We start from the raw sequence: 19,655 nt of genomic DNA on the forward strand, positions 1-19,655 counted from the left end.
CTTTGTTTAGTTTGGTATAAAATGCAAGGTATTGCACAGTAAAATAATCTGTTCAGCAATCATGGAATGATAAAGACATCCAATTCAGTAAATTATCTTAATGTGTTTAAAATCACATAAATACAAGGCTTCAGCTATGAGGAGAACATTGCATTTGGCTATTTGGTTCAATTCAACAGACTTGTACCATACGTCAGTTCTCTAGGATTATAATTGCCTTTGCAAAGAGTCAGGGAATGGGCGGCTTCGCTTCCTGCTCCTAGCCAACAACTGGGATTGCTGAATACAATGAAACCTCAAATATACAATTTCCTAAAGTGAGTGCTCCATCATTATCACCACTGTCATAACCACCACCATCACCATCATTACCATCATCATTAGCAGTGGCAGTTGGTCACCAAGAGATGCTGATGTCTATCACATCCTTCACTCTACCCCAGCTGCTTTACTTTCTCATTTCACCTATTCTTCCCCAGTCCCCAAAACTGTTATTATTTCCATTTTAAAAATGGGGAAACAACAGCTCAGGGAGATCATAACATAGCCCAAATCACAAAACACGTAAGAGTCTGGGCAACGATGAGAGCCAGTGTTTTCTGAGGGCCCCACCATATCTCAGGGTAAAATAAGAAGACTGGGCTCACCCAGTGGCTCTCAGCTTGCTTCTCTATTAGAATTTCCCAGGGAGCTTCTAAAACTGATGTCCTGGGTGAACTTCTGACCCGTTTCTTCAGCATTCCAGGCATGGACCCTGGAAACTGCACTTTGGAAAGAACCGCAGATGGTCCCAATGTCTGGCCAAGACTAGAAATCTGCTGGATGAATAGCTCTCTAATTTGTGTTCAGTTATTAGACTTCCTGATTCTACATGTTTAGAAATAACCTGAATATTCAAAAATGCAATCTTACACTTCCTGGGAAGAGATAGTAGGGTGATTTCAAATTTATTTCTTTTTTTATTCCTTTTCTTTAGCAAACAAATTTTTAATCTTAATTCTATGCTGAGTAGTTGAATAGCTCCATTTACCTAGATACAGAAAAGCTAAATGCATTTATAAACAGACAATCTAAGTGTACATAAACTCCTAGAGACCACTGAGGGTAACTAAATTAAAGTACTCCAAACTATAATCCAGGGGTTACTGAAAATCTGATTCTGATACATCCGTCTCTGTATGTACAAAAGATATATTTCAGGATGCTCAAAATTAAAGCACTGACATTCTAAACACCAAGCAATCACTGAATTAAAGTATGTTGGTAATTCTTTGAACACAATGTCTCTGAAGTCAGTGACATCAAAAAAATAGCACATGCTCTTCCTTTTGTATTTTCACTATATTAAAAAGCAACAGTACAAATGCTGTGGTGTTAAAAAGGATCCTTATTTTTTAACAAAGGAACTTTTATAAACAATTCTGTAATGAAAGGAAAATAGTATGTTAATACATAAAAGTTTTTGTTAAACAAGATTTTACAATTTTTAAATCAGAAAATGTTAAGATTAAATTCTTTCAAAGGTTCAAACAAAAAAGCAACCTACACAATTTCCATTAAATGTGTCTTTGTACACATGTCCTGGGCACTTTGAAAATGTTAAAATCATTAAAGTTTGACTTCTGCTGCTGCTGCCCCCATCTCAGCATTGCCCCCTCCCTAACCTGGCCAAAGGGTCTGATTCCAAATTTCTGAAAACTTCACTCCCAAAAAACACAGTGAGATGAACAGAACAAGAATTCAATACAAGAGCATGAAGACAAGGTAGTGAGACAATGAAATGAGATGAAAAGGGTTAGAAAAGAGTTAAACAAAAATATAAAATGTGAAATAAGACAAAAACATAAAGTTAAGAAATAAACTAGAAATATCAAGATCATCTGAGGTCAGGAGTTTGAGACCAGCCTGGCCAACATGGAGAAACCCCGTCTCTCCTAAAAATACAAAAATTAGCCGGGTGTGGTGGCAGCTACTCGGGAGGCTGAGATGGGAGAATCCCTTGAACCTGGGAGGCGGAGGTTGCAGTGAGCCGAGATTGAACCACTGCACTCTAGACTGGGCTACAGAAGGAGACTCCATCTCAAAAAAAAAAAAAAAAAAAAGGAAAAGAAAGAAAAGAAAAGAAAGAAAGATAGATCAAGGAATTAATAGAAAAAAAATTATAAATCAAAGGGCACGTTATGTTCCAAGAATAACAGAAAAGAGCAAGCAACACTGCAATATAGCTTCTGCTTCTGAACACCAAAGGGAAAACTTTAATTTTTCAGGCATTCAGGTAAAAAAGGCAAGCTGATTATGAGGAAGAAAATATAATTGCTATCAAATGTCTCTCTACTAAATTTAGTATGTGAAGCTAACAAAGCAATGTCTATATAATTCTAACGAAAATAAACTCTGTGAGTGTTTGTGTCTTGTGGGGGGGTTGTGTTGGGGGCAGGGTGCATGATGTGCCATGCAATGGCAAAACCTAGCCATCCTATCATAAACAGAAAACAAGAACAAATGGGCTAGTACAATATTCGGTACCCAGATAAAATAAAGTAATACTTATAGAAGAAAAAAAAGTTGTCCAATCCAAGTGTACTTTAGACATAACTGTAGGTAAAATTTATCATGCATAAACTTAAAGAAAACACCATCCATAGACCTCTGTTTAAAAACAAAGATATGAATTAAATTTACAAAATTAAGCATACAGTGGAAAAAAAGAATCAGTAAAATTAATCATTTTCCTATGTACCTAAGTATGAAACTAAAATTAAATAAAATAAGAATGATAGGAGGGAGAATTTGCTGTGATAAAACTAAGAATTTTCAAATAATAATATGTTAGAAAAACTGGTAGGTGGGAGGAGTGGTGGAGAAAACCTATGAGTGTGACTTATCTTGAACTTAATATTAGAACATCAGTAAATAATAAAACAAATATGGAATTGAAAGAGTAACAATTCCAACCACATAATATCTTTTATAATCTTTTCTTTATAATATTTTGGGGTCTCTTTGTCTTCTCTTGCCTACAAGTAATATTAAACTTTAAGCATTTATTTGAAACTAGTGTGCACAGAGCTTCCAGGTGCTGGCCTCTGGCCAGCCATTTAAGTAGGCATTGGGAGAGCAGTCTTGGCCTTGCTGTGTTAACACTTTTCTGCACAGTAAACCATGGCTGTTTCTACGTGGTAAATCTGGAATGATAGTTTGGTTTTACTTTTCTGTGCGGTTTATTAATTTTTAATGGGCATGTATAGTTTCTATTAAAAATAAATAGTATACTTGGCTGGGTGTGGTGGCTCACGCCTGTAATCCCAGCACTTTGGGAGGCCAAGGCAGACAGATCACTTGAGGTCATGAGTTTGAGACCAGCCTGGCCAACATGGCAAAGCCTCACCTCTACTAAAAATCCAAAAAATCAGCCAGGTGTGGTGGCACACAACTGTAATCCCAGCTACTTGGACAACTGAGGCAGGAGAATCTTCAAACTAGGAGACGGAGGTTGCAGTGAGCCAAGATTGCACAAGTGCACTCCAGCCTGGGCAACAGAGTGAGTGAGATTCCAACTCAAAAAAGAAAACAAAGTGTACTTTTAAAAAATTAGGCAAAACTGCCAAGTGTGTCTTTCAAAGAAGACATCTAAACACTAGGCATGAAATAAGAAAAATAACTCTCCATTCAAATGTTACTAATTTATGCTTGGAAGTATTATTATAATTTGCTTGGAAGCCCAATTATAAATACTAATTTCTTAGATGTGATTGCAATTAATTGGATTCCCAGGCAAATTATAGACATTGGCCATGGAAAATATAAAATTAGGAGAAAAGCAGAAACATGCATATTAGAGAAGTCACTTTTCTACAAGTACATACCCTCTTCTTTCAATTATAGTAATCTTTACTTATGTTTATCTTGGCTTCCTTCTTCCTGGTCTGGCTCTTCTATTTATTTTGAAAACAAATGTGTCACCTTGTATGAGTCAGCAACACCTCAGAATCTTGCTGCAATATTTCTGGAAGATCATGAGGCACATAAATAGCTCGAGAAGTTCACAAATCCCTAGAGAATTAGGGATGGTTCAGGTACCACATTTAAACTATGATTTATTTCCCTCTCCTACTTCTGCATTTGTTAGTAGTGAATACCAAGAATGCCAATGCAATGTTCAGCCCACTAAACCATTTATATACTGATTTATAGACCAAACTGGCATTCTAGGTACTAGGAATTTAACGGTGAACAGGTGAAACTGTGAAAATGATGACCCACTATGCTTATAGTTTACATGTTTACTAACAAACAGGTAAAAATCATCAAACAGTTTAGTTTGCATTATAATAAAGGTAGACACAGGAAGTTACAGATATAAGCACGAGATCAACAAATAATTAGACAAGGACAAAACTTTAAAGACCAGTCATCAATACTGATGATTTAAGCAAGTAAAAGTGATGTGGAAAACAGAAGAAAAAGAGAGAGGGAACAGAAACAAATACAGCCTGTCCCCTTCAGAGCTTGACAAATACACAAGTAAGATAACTGCTGTACAATTTGGGTGGCAAAATTAATTTGGCAAGTGTCAGTTTCTTCGAAATATTAAAGGAGGATAAAATATTACCCTAAGCCTTAAATAAAGCTTCCAAAACACTTAGCACGGATCCTAGCACATAATAAAGGTGCAATCAGTGCTAGCCACCTTTATTAGCATCAGAATTTTTTAACGCAGTTCTAGAAATTTTACAAGAAACAATAGGAATCCATATACATTAATTATAGATGGCCTAAAATCCTCATGTAAATAATTTCTTTTAAAGAGGAACAAATTAGAAAGTTGTCAAATACAGTTGTTTACTCTTTGATTTATATTGTTCAGTTTCTTTGCTCATCTCATTTTGCAAACACTGTCAAATTCTACAAACTCATCACATCCATCCAAGATACAAGAAAAAAAATCTCATAGTTTACCTCTTAGAGATCTTCCTTGAAATTTCTTATTTCTTTGTTTATACACTACTATATTATACCACTTCTGGACTGGTTAGATCATCACAAAATGAAATAGAAACTAACTGATATGATTAGGCTTTGTGTCCCCACCCAAATCTCATCTTGAATTGTAGTCCCCATAATCTCCATGTGTCAAAGAAGAGACCAGGTGGGAGTAATTGAATCATGGGGGCAGTTTCCCCCATGCTGTTCTTGTGATAGTGAGTGAGTTCTCACGATATCTGATGGTTTCATAAGGGACTCTTCCCCCTTCACTAGGCACTTCTCCTTCCTGCTGCCTTGTGAAGATGCCTTGCTTCCCCTTCACCTTCTACCATGATTCTAAGTTTCCTGAGGTCTCTCCAGCCATGCTGAAAAGTGAGTCAATTAAACCTCTTTCCTTTATAAATTACCTAGTCTCTGGCAGTTCTTTATAGCAGTATGAAAACAGACCAATACACTAATGTACATAGAACATAGTTTCCTCGTTATGAACAAGTAAGAGAAAGTACAAATTCCATAAGTTAAGGGACTGGTTCCCAGGGGACATTAGGTAATATCTGGAGATATTTTTGTTCCTCACAACTGGAAGGTGCTATTGGCATCTAGTGGGTATGATCTGAGAGACCAAAATGGATGCCCCTTTATCAACTAAGAGGTATGCTAAGGTTCTTGGTTGGCATGGCACATTTCTAAATTCCTATAGCTAAACTTGTTAACAATAGGAGCTATCAACTCTGATTTACAACCCAGACCTCTACAACTCTGATTGGACAGAAGACTGGCCTTATAAAGATTATTTTCTGATAAGCAACTGCAGACCACAAGCCAGTTTCAGCTAGACTATAGAGGCTGTGCACAAATTCTGTGTCCTGTAGTTCACTTTTCGATGTAAAGAGCCAAATTCCACCTCATCTTAATGCTAAAACCCTGCCCCAAAGTGAACATTGAATGTTATGTTATTATGAGGGTATTTTAAGAAAGTTAACCAAAGATTTAGCAGAAAAATGTCTGAGAAAGCTTCATCAGAGAGCCTTTCTCCACCATAACAATGGCCCTGCTCATTCCTCTCATCAAATAACAGTAATTTTGCCAGAGTTTCAATGGGAAATAATTAGGCATCCACCTTACAGTCCTGATTTGTCTCCTGACTTGTTCTTGTTTCCTGTTCTTATAAGAATCTTTAGGTCGGGCACGGTGGCTCATGCCTGTAATCCCAGCACTTTGGGAGGCCAAGGCAGGCAGATCACGAGGTCAGGAGATCGAGACCATCCTGGCTAACATGGTGAAACCCCATCTCTACTAAAAATACAAAAAATTAGCTGGGCGTGGTGGTGGGCGCCTGTAGTCCCAGCTACTCGGGAGGCTGAGACAGGAGAATGGTGTGAACCTGGGAGGCAGAGCTTGCAGTGAGCCCAGATCGCACCACTGCACTCCGGCCTGGGCGACAGAGCAAGACTCCATCTCAAAAAAAAAAAAAAAAAAAAAAACCTATAAACAGCACCCATTTTTCTTCAGTGAATAATATTTTTCAAAACCTACATTGACATGGTTAAATTCCCAGGACCCTCAATTCTTTAGGGATGGACTAAGTGGCTGATAACATCACTTATAAAAGTGTCTTAAGCTTGATGGAGCTTATGTTGGGAAACAAAGCTTATATGTTTTATTTTTAGCTTTTGATTCCATTTTTCCATGAACTTTCTGAAGTCCTCTTGTGTATGTAACCACGTTATTCAGACATTGGACAATAGGTAGCACAAGACAAGAAAACCTATAAGGACACAAATGAGATGAGCTCCAATTTTGCCAAAAAAATGATTTGACGTAGTTTCAAATCCACAGTGCAAGGAAGGCTAATCCCAAGATAGCTCTGCAATTTTTCCAAGTTGTGAATAAAGAGATTAAAGCTTGAGGCTGAGATGGCCAGATCTTGTGGGCAGACTGTAAAGCAGGATGAAACTGCATGAAGAGAGAAACCTACAGGGATTCAGAGGGACCCTTTGATTTCTGGCTGAATACTGACTTGAATGTGCATGGCTTCAAACTGCATAAGTCTGGGGAAAGAATAATCAGACAGCAATAAAGGAAACCATTCTAGCAAAAACTCACATTTCAACCAGTCAGAGTGCAGAGAATGCACAATTCATGAAGCATTGGCTAGAGTCCTCAGAAGGATATCACCTAGTAATGGGATAAATTGGGCCTAGTCTAAAGGCTACTCTGAACCCTCCCCCAAGAAAGCTTAAAAGAAACTTTTAAAAATAAGAAAATGAATCTCAAAAGGAACTTAACTACATGCCAGAACAAAGTCTAACACTTTCTAGAAAGATACAGCAAAATTCAAAACACAAAAATTTGACATCCAATCAAAAATAATCCAGTGTGCAAAGAAGCAGGAAATTGTGGCGCATAAAATGGGAAAAAAGGGATCTACAGAATCAGGACCAGAAATTATAGAAATGATAGCATTAACAGCAAAGGACATTTAAGAACTAATATAAATATGCTCCATATGCCCAGGAATATAGAGGAAAACATGGACATAGGGAGGACAGGAATGAAAGCTACAGAACAGAGCTGCATAGAAATTCCAGAAGTAAAAAGGAAGAAATGAAAAATATGTCAAATAGGATTTTTAAAATGTTAGACACCATAGAAGATAAGATTACTTAAAAGGAAAGCAAAGACACAATGATTTAAAATAAATAAATAAATAAATAAACTATTAAAATGAAGCAGAGGGTGGGAAATGACCAAAAGGAAAAAAAAAAAGATCATAGACTCATTGACCCATGAGACAAAATAAGCTGGTCTAATGTATGTAATTAGAGTCTCAGAACAAGAGAAGAGAGAAGATGGGAGAAATCAATAAATAATATTGAACAATAAATTAAAAATTTGATTAAAATTGTATGTCCAAAGGTAGAGGAATCTCAATTACCCCTAAGCAGAAGAAACAAAGATAATTAACTCAAAGTATACTTAACCATATTACTTCATATGCCAGATACTGAAGGAAAATCTTCAAAGCAGATAGAAAAATTAAAAGATACTTTATATATAGTAAAACAAGGATAAGAATCTCAAAGGTTTTTCAGAAAATATGCATACCAGAAGAAAATAAAGCAATATCTTTAAAATGCTATTTAAAAAAAAATCAACTTAGAATTTTATACCCATGAAATATCTTTGAAAAGTGAAGATGCCTTAAAGACTACCACAGGTATACAAAAGGTGAACTCATAGCCAGCAACCTAGCATTATAAGAAATGTTAAAAGCAAAAGGAAAATGATAACAGATGAACCTTGGGGTCTACACAAAGAATGAAGAGTTCTAGAAATAATAAATACATGATTATATTTAAAAGATGATTTTTCTTATTTTTATATCTCTGGAAGAAGATAAGTTTAAAGCAAAAACCATAAAAATGTGATGTAGAGCTTGCAACAAATGTAGAAGTATGATTTAGGACACTAAGAATACAAATGAAGGGAGTAAACAATGAAAGTATATTGTTATGACATTTTCATATTATACATGAAGTCATTCAAGATGAAACATACTGTGCTCCAAAAAGCAATTCTCAAAAAATTTAAAAGGATAGAAATCCTAAGTTTTGTCTTAACTAGAAATCAGTAGGAAGATATATGTAAAATTCTCAAAAATTTACAAAATAAGCCATACACTCATATGAAATTCAAAAATGGAATCACAGAAGTAATCAGAAAATACCTGCGTAAAAATAAAAACATGCTATAACACAAAATGTGGGTTGCAGCTAAAATAGTGCATAGGGCAAAATTTATAGCATAAAGCTCCTATATATGAAAGGAAAATAAGGTCTCAAATTAATTATCTAAGCTCCTACAATAAGAAATTATATAAAGAGAGTCAAACTAATCAAAATTAAGCAAAAGTAAGGAAATAATAAAGGACAGAAATCAATAGCATAGGAAATGACAAAAAAAGAAAAACAATAGAACAAGAAGGTTTTTTTTTTTTTAAAGAAGCACTAAAATTGACAAAATTCTATTGGGATGAATCAAGAAAAAGTAGAGAATACATAACTTACCAATGTCAGTATTGCAAAAAGGGTTCATCACTACAAACCTAACAGACATCAAAATGCTAACAATAAAGGTGAATTAGGCGATAATATGACCTACGCTATTTTTATCAATGTGATAACTTGGATGAAATAGTTCACTTCCTACAAAGACACAGGTTATAAATGCTACTAAAGAAGAAATAGACAATGTGAATAGTCCTACGTCTACTAAAAAATGGAAATAACATATAAAAGTCTCAATAAGTAAATAAATAAACTTTAAGCTCATACAGGAGCTTCTACTTCTTAGAGAAGATAAATATCAGAATTCTTTCTAAATTCCTCCATGAAAGCTCTACCAACTCACATAAAAGGAGACTCTCTTCATTCATTGATTCATTTAACCTGAGTACATCATTCTGCTAGTTACATGAGATGGGAAGGCTAAACTTTATTCCTGCTATCATGTTTACACTGCATTGGGGAATAAAGATAAATCAATGATTATAATTCTGTATCTTGAATAATAAAAGAGTGTTTTTTGTTTTTATTTATAAAGAACCATTTTCATCTGCTGATTTTTTCTTTTTCTTGTTCCTTCTTTTTTTTTTTTTTGAAACAGGGTCTCATTCTGTCACCCAGGCTGGAGTGCAGTGGCACGAACATGGCTCGCTACAGCCTCAACCTCCTGGGCTCAAGAAATCCTCCTGCCTCAGCTTCCTGTCTAGCTGGGACCACAGGTGACCACAAGCATGTGACACCATGTTTGGCTGATTTTTTTTATTTTTTATTTTTCGAGAAGATGGGGTCTGACTTTGTTGTCCAGGCTGGTCTTAAACTCCTGGGCTCAAGTGATCCTCCCGTCTTGGCCTCCCAAAATGTTGGTATTACAGGTGTGAGCCACTGAGCCTAGCCTCATCTGCTGGTTTTCAATCATTTTAAGCAATTGCACATTTTCTCCCCATAGACTATCACTGCACAAATCACAGAAGGTTTCACAGAATTGGTAGAAAACTTCAAGTGAGTGCTTTTTTGTTGTTTGTTTTTTAAAACAGGGTCTCACTCTGTCACCCTGGCTAGAGTGCAGTGGCACAAACATGGCTCACTGCAGTCTCGACCTCCTGGGCTCAAGCAATCCTCCTGCCCCAGCCTCCTGTGTAGCTGGGACCACAGGCATGTGCCACCACAGGCACAAACATGGCTATCCCTAAAATAGGGAGCCCCAGTATCCAAGAAGTACATCCACACACTTGCTACTCAAAGGCTAGGCCTTGGTTCAGCAGCATTAGCATCACTTGGGAGCTTGCTGGAAATTCAGACTCTCCTGGCCACACCATATACCTACTGAATACCATATGCCTACTGAACACCATGTACCTACTTAATCAGAATCTGCATTAAAGCAGATTCCTAGATGATTCTTGTGCATGACCAAGTCTGAGAAGGCCAGTTCTGGATTATGCTGGACACTGGAGTTGGCATCTTCAGATGCATGAGTTTCTCCCTCTCCATATTTACATTTCCTTCACCCCTAGTTCCTTACTCCAGAAATCAAGTTATCCAATTTGTGCTCCATGTATCTCTGACCTCACACTCCTGACAGCATTCATTTCCCCTGACATATAAATGTATTCCAGTCTTTCCAAGGTAAAACACAAAAATCACTTTCTCAACTGTGAATTCCCCCTAAACACAGCCTCTTCTCTCTCCTCTATGCTCTAGAGACAGTGTTAGGGAAAGACTTTAAACTTATAGAAAAAGTTGCATGTATTTGGTCTGAATTTCCTCCTTACATTTTATTCTATAACGCAGAGTTGTATCTGTTACTTACTATTGATCCACAGAAAGTCTCCCACACAGATTTCCAGTGACTTCCTAACTACAAAACTCAGTGAGCCCTTTTAGTCTGCATCTCACTGACCTCCAATAGAATTAAAAAGTGTTGACCTTGTCTCCTTGTCTTCCTCTTTTATAGTAAAAGTAGCTAATATATATGTAATGTGTGTTATCTTCAGATACTGGTTAAGTGCTTTACATGCATTCAAAAAAATTTTTTTTACTTAAATTTAGTGCTTTTGCAATTTTCATGATACTCCCCTAACTCCTTATGTGCCTATTTGCCTAGCCCTTCTTTTCAGGCTTAGGTCTTTAAATCATTCTGAATAATCTCCAGTCTTGGTCCCATAAATTTTCAAAACTCATCAATTCTCCTACAACTGAGTCTAGAATAATTTGATGCTCCCCCGAGTAATATAAAAATCCAATGAAAATTGAGTCTCAGTGCTTAAAAAGGAAAAAAAGTTTATGTTCCAGAACTATAAAATTTGATACAATGCAGACTGTACCCATCATATGGTGGTTGGCAAAGAATATCTCATAATAATTATAAAAATTCATAAGCATTCTTCAACACATTTCCACTTTACTACTACTACGTCCCCTAAGTCGAAAAGAAGACTTAGATGAATTCTGCATCTCTTCATTGGTGCCCAAGTAACACCATCTAGAAATACAAGTAACACCATCTAGAAATACAAGTAACACTTTTATGTGTTACAAAAATGTAAAATACCAATGTTAATCATTTTTAAAAATAAAAGCCTATTATTTATTATACTAAAAACTTCTTGAAAATTGTCTATGTGGCTGAGTGCGGTGGCTCACGCCTGTAATCCCAACACTTTGGGAGGCTGAGGCGGGTGGATCACGAGGTCAGGAGTTCAAGACCAGCCTGGCCAAGATGGTGAAACCCTGTCTCTACTAAAAATACAAAAATTAGCCGGGTGTGGTGGCAGGTGCCTGTAATCCCAGCTACACAGGAGGCTGAGGCAGGAGAATCGCTTGAACCTGTGGGGCGGAGGTTGCACTGAGCCGAGATCGTGCCATTGCACTCCAGCCTGGGCGACACAGCAAGACCCCATCTCAAAAAAAAAAAAAAAAAAAAGAAAAGAAAATTAAATTGTCTATGTGTCAGTCACTCCAGCCTCCATCCCTTTGTCTGGTCCTTACTCTCAGCTGGTCACCCTGATTCCTGTTGCACTGAGAAAAGTAAAGTATTCAAAAGAGAAGTTCCATAGACACCATTTTCACACCCACCAATGCACCTGCATCTGGTGCATTAAAATCTCATGCATCCATGGATTCTCATGTATCCATGAATTCTCATGCATCTCCTGTCCCACGACGTAGAAGCTTGCTCCCATTTCAAACCTGCCTCCATACACACACAATGGTAGACATTGCCATTTAAGGTCATGTGCTTCAGCAATTCCCCCCTTTCTCCTCTAACATCAAATAACCCCTCTCTTCTGAATAATTTTCTTCTGCTTGTAAAATATAATTATTTCTCTACTCTAAAAACAATTAAATGTTTGATTACCTTGTTCACACCTCTTCCCACAATCTCATTTGCGCCCCTCATCACTTTTTTTTTTTTACAGTAATGCTCACTGAAATGTTTCTATACTCCCTCTCTGTTTCCTCCAACCATTTATCTGAAATTCATGCCAATTAGGCATTTTCTTCTGCCACCCAATAACACTGCTCTTGTCAAAGTCCACAGTGAGCTCCCTGTCGCAGAATCCGATGAATAAATTTGAAGTCTCCATGCTCTTGCAGCACTTGACGCAACTGATTACCTCTTCCTTGTTGAAAAGCTTTCATTGTTTGGCTATCGGAACACCACACTCCCCTGTGTTTTCTCCCAATTTATTGGCCTCTCTTAAATCTCCTTCTTCATCTCCCTATTCCTCTTATGTTGCTGTGATTCAGTTTAACTCATAGACCTGTTTTCTTTCTGTCACCTCATTGAGCTTCATTACTTTAAACAGTACCTTCATGCATGGCATTTGTTCTTTCAGCCTAGAACTCTCACCTAAATTCCAAACTCTTATGCCTATTTCCCTATAGCACATCTCATACGGATTTCAATTTACGTCTGAAACATGCCATGCTCAACACCAAACTTCTGGTCTATTCTTTCTCCCCACCCCACCCCCAAAACTATCTGTGCCTGACACATATCCCACATCTCGTACATTCCAGCTTTCTTACCCTAGTTTTTAAGGACAAAAGCCCTGGCAACACCACTGACTCAACTCTTTCTCCCGTTCCTCATATTGAATCTCTCACCATGACCACTCTAGACTGAGCCACCACTATCTCTCATTTGCTCAGTGGATCAGATTGTACCAAGTAAAAGAAAAAGCCTGAGTGTCTCACCCACTAGACACACTACTGCAGGTCCCATTCTAGTGTCTCTAAAGAATTGACAACTTCCTTAAAAGGAAGTACTCAGGAGCCATATTATAATGCTCTTAGGAAAATATTTCCAAGTAGAAAATCTTTGTAATAAAAATTGAGTCTGTCTTTCAGTTTGGACATATATCTGTTTAAAAAGAATAGCAACAAAGTTAATCTTTATTTCCCTTTCACAAGTATATTCTAATTGGGGAAGCTATTGTTCTGATATGTTAAAGCAAAACATTGCTAAATGGTACTAAATTCTATGTGCTTCTCCTTTTCCAGCCAACACACATCTGGGGCATATTATATCACTTTCACGTTTAGCTCTCATCAGCTTCTTTCAAGACCTTTAACTATTTTACAGACATATCCAGACAGGTACAGGTTCTGTTCCAATCCCTACAGGTATGCATTTAATTATCACTTTAAATTTTAAGACATAAAACCAGTTATAGAGCAGTGAAGAGATAAAAAGTTTTGAGTGCAAGAAATCCCCACAGGAGAGGCATGTTAACCCTTTTACTTTCTGAGGTCTCTTTTCAGTAGTGTTGGAATATTTCTTTCAGAGCCACGTGAAGGGGCAAGGAGCCCTGTCTTCCTTCTCTCCTTGAGGTGCCATTAATTAACTATGATTTGGCCAGGCGCAGTGGCTCACGCCTGTAATCCCAGCACTTTGGGAGGTCGAGATGGGTGGATCACCTGAAGTTAGCAGTTCAAGACCAGCCTGGCCAACATGGTGAAACCCTGTCTCTACTAAAAATACAAAAATTAGCTGGGCATGGTGGCAGGTGCCTGCAATCCCAGCTACTTGGGAGGCTGAGTCAGGAGAATCGCTTAAACGTGGGAGACAGACGTTGCAGTGAGCTGAGACCAAGCCACTGCACTCCAGCCTAGGTGACAGAGTCAGACTCTGTCTCAAAAAGAAAAAAAAAATTAACTATGATTTTAAACCACTAAAACTTCCTTCTCATTTGAGGATAAGCCTGTCCAAGCAGGGATGACTGGGCCAAGAACTTTACATTCGACACAGGCTCATCTTTTATTCCCTGATGAGGGAAGTAAAACCTCCTCCTCTGCTCTGTGTGCTGTGACACAGAATAGGTTTAGAAGGGAAACCCTATGATACAGCAGGAAAGAAATGTAACTAGAAGCTACACCACCTGGATTTTAGATCTTATACTCCACTAACCAACCATGTGATCTTGGACAAATAAATCTCTTCTCCTTGTGTATCAGTTTCCTTGTCCATCAAGCTTACCTAATGAAATTCACATCTAACTTCTTCTAAGGACTGTTATGGGAATCAAATCTATAAGCCTGAAAGACATTTCAAAATGCAAAATCGCAAAGAAATTACTTGATAATTATATATGTAGTAAAGTGAAAACCTCCTTTTCCTTCCCATTTCCAGGCTGAGAAAGACTACTTATCTCAGGATGCATATTCATCCCAAACAACTTGTATTTTTAGCCTTGATTGATCCCTGAAGCCAATAAGGTTTCAGCTTTCTATGACGTTAACATGTACTGCATACTTCCAATGTTGACATCCACTGAGTTCTTACTTAGTGTTGAGATTTCATGAATCAGAAACGTCAAAGTCAAAGATGGCAACTGTTTTACCAGCTGTTTTATCCAATGCTGACATCCACTGAGTTCTTACTTAGGGTTGAGATGCCATGAATCAGAAACGTCAAAATCAAAGATGGGAGCTGTTTCATTCAGCAAGGAGGCAAGTCATAAACAATGATACATCAAGTTTCACCAAAACTAAGATCATTAAGAATGAGAAATAAATAATGCCATTTAAAATTTAAGATTCCATTGATCGTGAGAAAGGAATGTTTCAATCTAGGAAAATGTACACTTTGTATTTGGTTAAAAAAAGTTTGTCATGGTTTTTAAGATTTTTGAAAATAAGAGAACAGGCCGGGTGCGGTGGCTCACGCCTGTAATCCCAGCATTTTGGAAGGCTGAGGTGGGCGGATCACCTGAGGTCAGGAGTTCGAGACCAGCCTGGACAAGAGGGGGAACCCCATCTCTACTAAAAATACAAAAAATAAGCTGGGAGTGGTGATGCATGTCTGTAATCCCAGCTACTCAAGAGGCTGAGGCAGGAGAATCGCTCGAACCCGGGAGGCAGAGGTTGCAGTGAGCCGAGATCACGCCACTGCACTCCAGCCTGGGCGACAGAGCAAACCTCTCTTAAAAAAAAAAAAAAAAAAAAAAAAGAAAGAAAGAAAAGAACAGTGATAATGGTTAGTTAATAATAAACTGAACCTACAAAACAGAATCTATTTGCCTATCTATGTATCTATGATTACGTGCCATGTTCCAAAAACTTGATACATGAAAATAAAATCTCATATAATCCAGAGGACTGCTGAAATATCTCAATTTTTTTCCTGTTTTGATACAAACATTTAACTTCTTCATTTAAAAAATGACATTTATTGGCTGGGCAAGGTGGCTCACGCCTGTAATCCCAGCACTTTGGGAGGCCAAGGCGGGCGGATCACAAGGTCAGGAGATGGAGACCATCCTGGCCAACATGGTGAAACCCCGTCTCTACTAAAAATACAAAAATTAGCCGGGCGTGGTGATGCATGCTTGTAGTCCTAGCTACTCAGGAGGCTGAGGCAGGAGAATTGCTGGAACCTGGGAGGCAGAGGTTGCAGTAAGCTGAGATTGCGCCACTGCACTCCAGCCTGGCAACAGAGCAAGACTCCGTCTCAAAAAGGAAAAAAAAGAAAAAGAAGAAGACATTATTACCTCTGACATTAGCCTAAAAGTAGCAAAAGTTACCGTGCAAATTATAACAAAATCGGTAATCAAATGAGAAGGGAGAGAGATCAGGATATGAGAATGAAATGAACCAATTCTAGGTATGTTGTTATTAACATGCCTCCAAAAGTCTCCTCCATGTAGGAAAACTTATTTGTGATTAAAATTACGAAGAACAATGTTTTATGTTTAGAAATGGGTGCTGATAATACAGATTAAGAAGTAACAATACTCTAAATGGTAAGATGAGTTTTGTAATATAATTATGACTGTTCTTTGTTTTATTGTTTTTTGTTTTGACACAGGCTCTTACTCTTTTGCCCAGTCTGGACTGCAATGGCATGATCATAGCTCATTGCAACCTTGAACTCCTGGCCTCAAGCAATCCTCCTGCCTCAGCTTCCCAAAGTGCTGATATTACAGGCATTAGCCACTGTGCCCAGCCTGTTCTTTTTCTTGGAGCAGGAATTAAAAAACTTTTTCTATAAAGGGCCAGATATTAGATATTTTCAGCTATAAGGGCCATATAATGTTACAACTACTCAATTCTGTTGTTGTAGCACAAAAGCAGCCATGGACAATATGTAAACAAACCAGTGTGGCTGTGTTTCAATAAAGTTTTATTTATAAAACAAGAGGCAGACCAGTTTGCCTTGCGAGTCATGGTTTGCAAACCTATGCCTTAGAAGACAAATAAGCTCAGACTGCCCTGCAGGTAAACATACCGGGCCGAACATGTCTAACAGTGTAATTGTTTCCGTTGAAGAATAATGTAATCTAGAGCCCCTTCTGGGTCTGAACTTTTACAAAGGGAAAGCTTAGAGTCATGACAATATGGACTTCGTGTGCATTCTTAACAAATAATGTGAGAATGGGGAGGATGAACGGGATTGTTTTAGGCCTGTCTCCATAAGTGACTAGGCTTAAAAATGCTGAAACAGCCATCAGTGTTTTCAAGGTTCAGCCTACTTCAACACAATAGTCAGATACTTACTGCAAAATAAAACAGATGCAAAAAACACACAGGGACCTAAAAACAATCAAAGCCACTAAAATGGAACATCAAGTCTTGAGTTATTTAACCGTTGGGCTGAAGGAACTCATCAAAGCTCCTCACATTAAATGGCATCTGTTTTCCCCACCTTTCAAGTTTCAATTAACCTTTCATGCCAGAAGGGATCACATTCAAACACCTGAGTCCCATTTTAATAAACTGGATTTGGTTCAGAACACCTCACAGTTACCTCAGAGAATGGCAATTACAGAAACCTGCTCTTGAATTTGAAATTTACAGGAAGGTTTCAAATGACCTTCAATTATATCTTCCTTCTCAGCGATCAGATGTAAAAATATCAGCCCAGAGTCACTGATATTTAGGGATAATAAATTTATAAAACAAACACCTTGTTCCTCAAGATTCTATAAACAGGTCAGGAGCAGTGGCTCATGCCTATAATACCAGCAATTTGGGAGGCCGAGGCAGGCGGATCACTTGAGGCCAAGAGTTTGAGAGCTGCCTGGCTAACACGCAAAACTCCTGTCTCTACTAAAAATGTAAAATCAGCTGAGCATGGTGGTGCACAGCTGTAATTCCAGCTATTTGGGAGGCTGAGGCACGAGAATCACTTGAACCCAGGAGGTGGAGGGTGCAGTGAGCCGAGATCACGCCACTGCACTCCAGCATGGGAAACCGAAAAAAAAAAAAAAAAAAAAAGATTCTATAAATATTTATTTTTGTGCCTATAGATGTATAGTTTGTGTATGGAATAGGGTAGAAAATTAAAGTTAAGAGCACAACAGTCACTCCACTAGACAGTGTGCTCTAATTGTGTTGACAAGGATTACCAATGCGGGTAAAAATTCAGAATAAATAGTTGATTCAGATACCTCACAGAGCTGTGACCCACAAGCCTGTAACACATAATACAAAGTAAATATCATTGTGTTACTTTTGTACGGCTTGATAAGCTCTGTACCATGCACTTACATTCATTATCTATTTTAATAAACACTGTGTAAGATCAATAGGATAAATCCCTCATTTGAAAAATGAGGTTGAAGACACAGGTTAATTGATTTAACTGAATTCATAGAGTAAGTTGGTTTTGCAGTTAGGATTAGAATCAAGTTACCATCATTCACAGCTGAGATCTTTCAGCCAGGAGACAATACGCCCCACAAAGGCTGGAATTTTTGCGTGATTTGTTTACTGCCACATCTCTACCAAACTGCAGGGCACATTATAGGTATTCAAAAAGTTCATGTTGAATAAACGAATGAATAGATATTTTTAAAATAGTTAAAATAGGAACACAGAAAAGGTAAAAGCAGAACACAAACAAAGACATGGGATGGCCTCACTCTCCTTATCCTTGCAGCAAATCATCAGTTTTGTTTATTTCTGCTGTGTCTTTTCTACATCTCAAGGGGCCCAAACCCACTATGACCCCTGGTGATTGGCCAAGTGGAATTGACCAGGAACAACACTTAGATAATCAGTGAGAGGGATCAAAAGAGGGATCAAAATCAAGGAGTTTTAGACCCAGCCTTTCTACCTGGAGGGTTGACCGTGGACAAGCCATTCGTTTGAGGAGCCTCAACTTCCCAGTCCTTCCTGGCTTCCACACGTAACTCTTGGGGACTTACTATCTGCCTTGCTTAACTACAGGAGTATGGGAAAGGTCAAGTAAGATTATGAAGATATTTTACACACAATACATATTGATGAAGCCATTATTGTCCTAATTCTGCAGTCATTTTCTCAGAATAAGATCCAGAGTGAAACATAGGCAACGGGATTACACTAGCATTTATTTGCTGTAGTGGATGAAGACCAGACCAATGTCTCTGGATCCTTGGAAGAGTTCCCTTTCACCCCCCAGTTCTGTTCAAAGATAATCCATAACATCATTTCATTCTGATGTCGGGGGCACCTCTTCTGGCCAAGACCCTCAACTGAGCTCTCCTGACTGCCAAAATGGACTTTTTTGACTCATTCTCTACTATTCTCCCCAAACCTTCAGATTCTCCTACTTCTCAAGTCCACTGTCCTTGGAATCCTTGGAACCAGGCAGTCTGCTTGGCCTTGTGTCTGGTTACTTCTCAGCAGAATCCAGGCTGATACAGGGCCTGTGCCCCCTGTATTCCATAGGGAAGACAGTCCAGTAAAGCAGATCTCCTTTTTTTGCACTATTGGTGATTTTAGACAGTGGTCCTCTAGGACAATATTACACATTCTCCCAATAAGGATGATAGAGAGATGAATGGGTAGATACAAGGGTGGATGGCTGGATGGATGAATGGATGGATACATAGATAAATAGGTATAGATAGATAATAGATAGATGGATAGCCGGATGGATGGATAGCTGGATGGATGGATAGATGATGGATGGATGGATGGATGGATGGATGGATGGATGGATGGATGGATGGCTTGCTGGCTGGCTGGCTGGATAGATGAACAGATGGATACTAATCTAATTAATAGTTAGCTGAAGTAAGATGCCTCCTGTACAGTTAAAAGTGGGCAAGCATTCTGCCCAGGATATGAGGAGGAACCCCGAGGGGAACAAAGAGAGGAAAATATTTGAGA

General features: G+C 38.1%; 1 protein-coding gene across 1 annotated transcript in view; it reads right to left on the reverse strand.

Annotated features, from left to right (window-relative positions):
* ANOS1 (anosmin 1) overlaps positions 1-19,655 on the reverse strand; it is a 199,684-nt gene that overhangs the window by 71,123 nt on the left and 108,906 nt on the right. The window lies entirely within an intron of this gene.

This window comes from Pan paniscus, chromosome X, assembly GCF_029289425.2.
Source record: "Pan paniscus chromosome X, NHGRI_mPanPan1-v2.0_pri, whole genome shotgun sequence".
Lineage (NCBI taxonomy): Eukaryota > Metazoa > Chordata > Mammalia > Primates > Hominidae > Pan > Pan paniscus.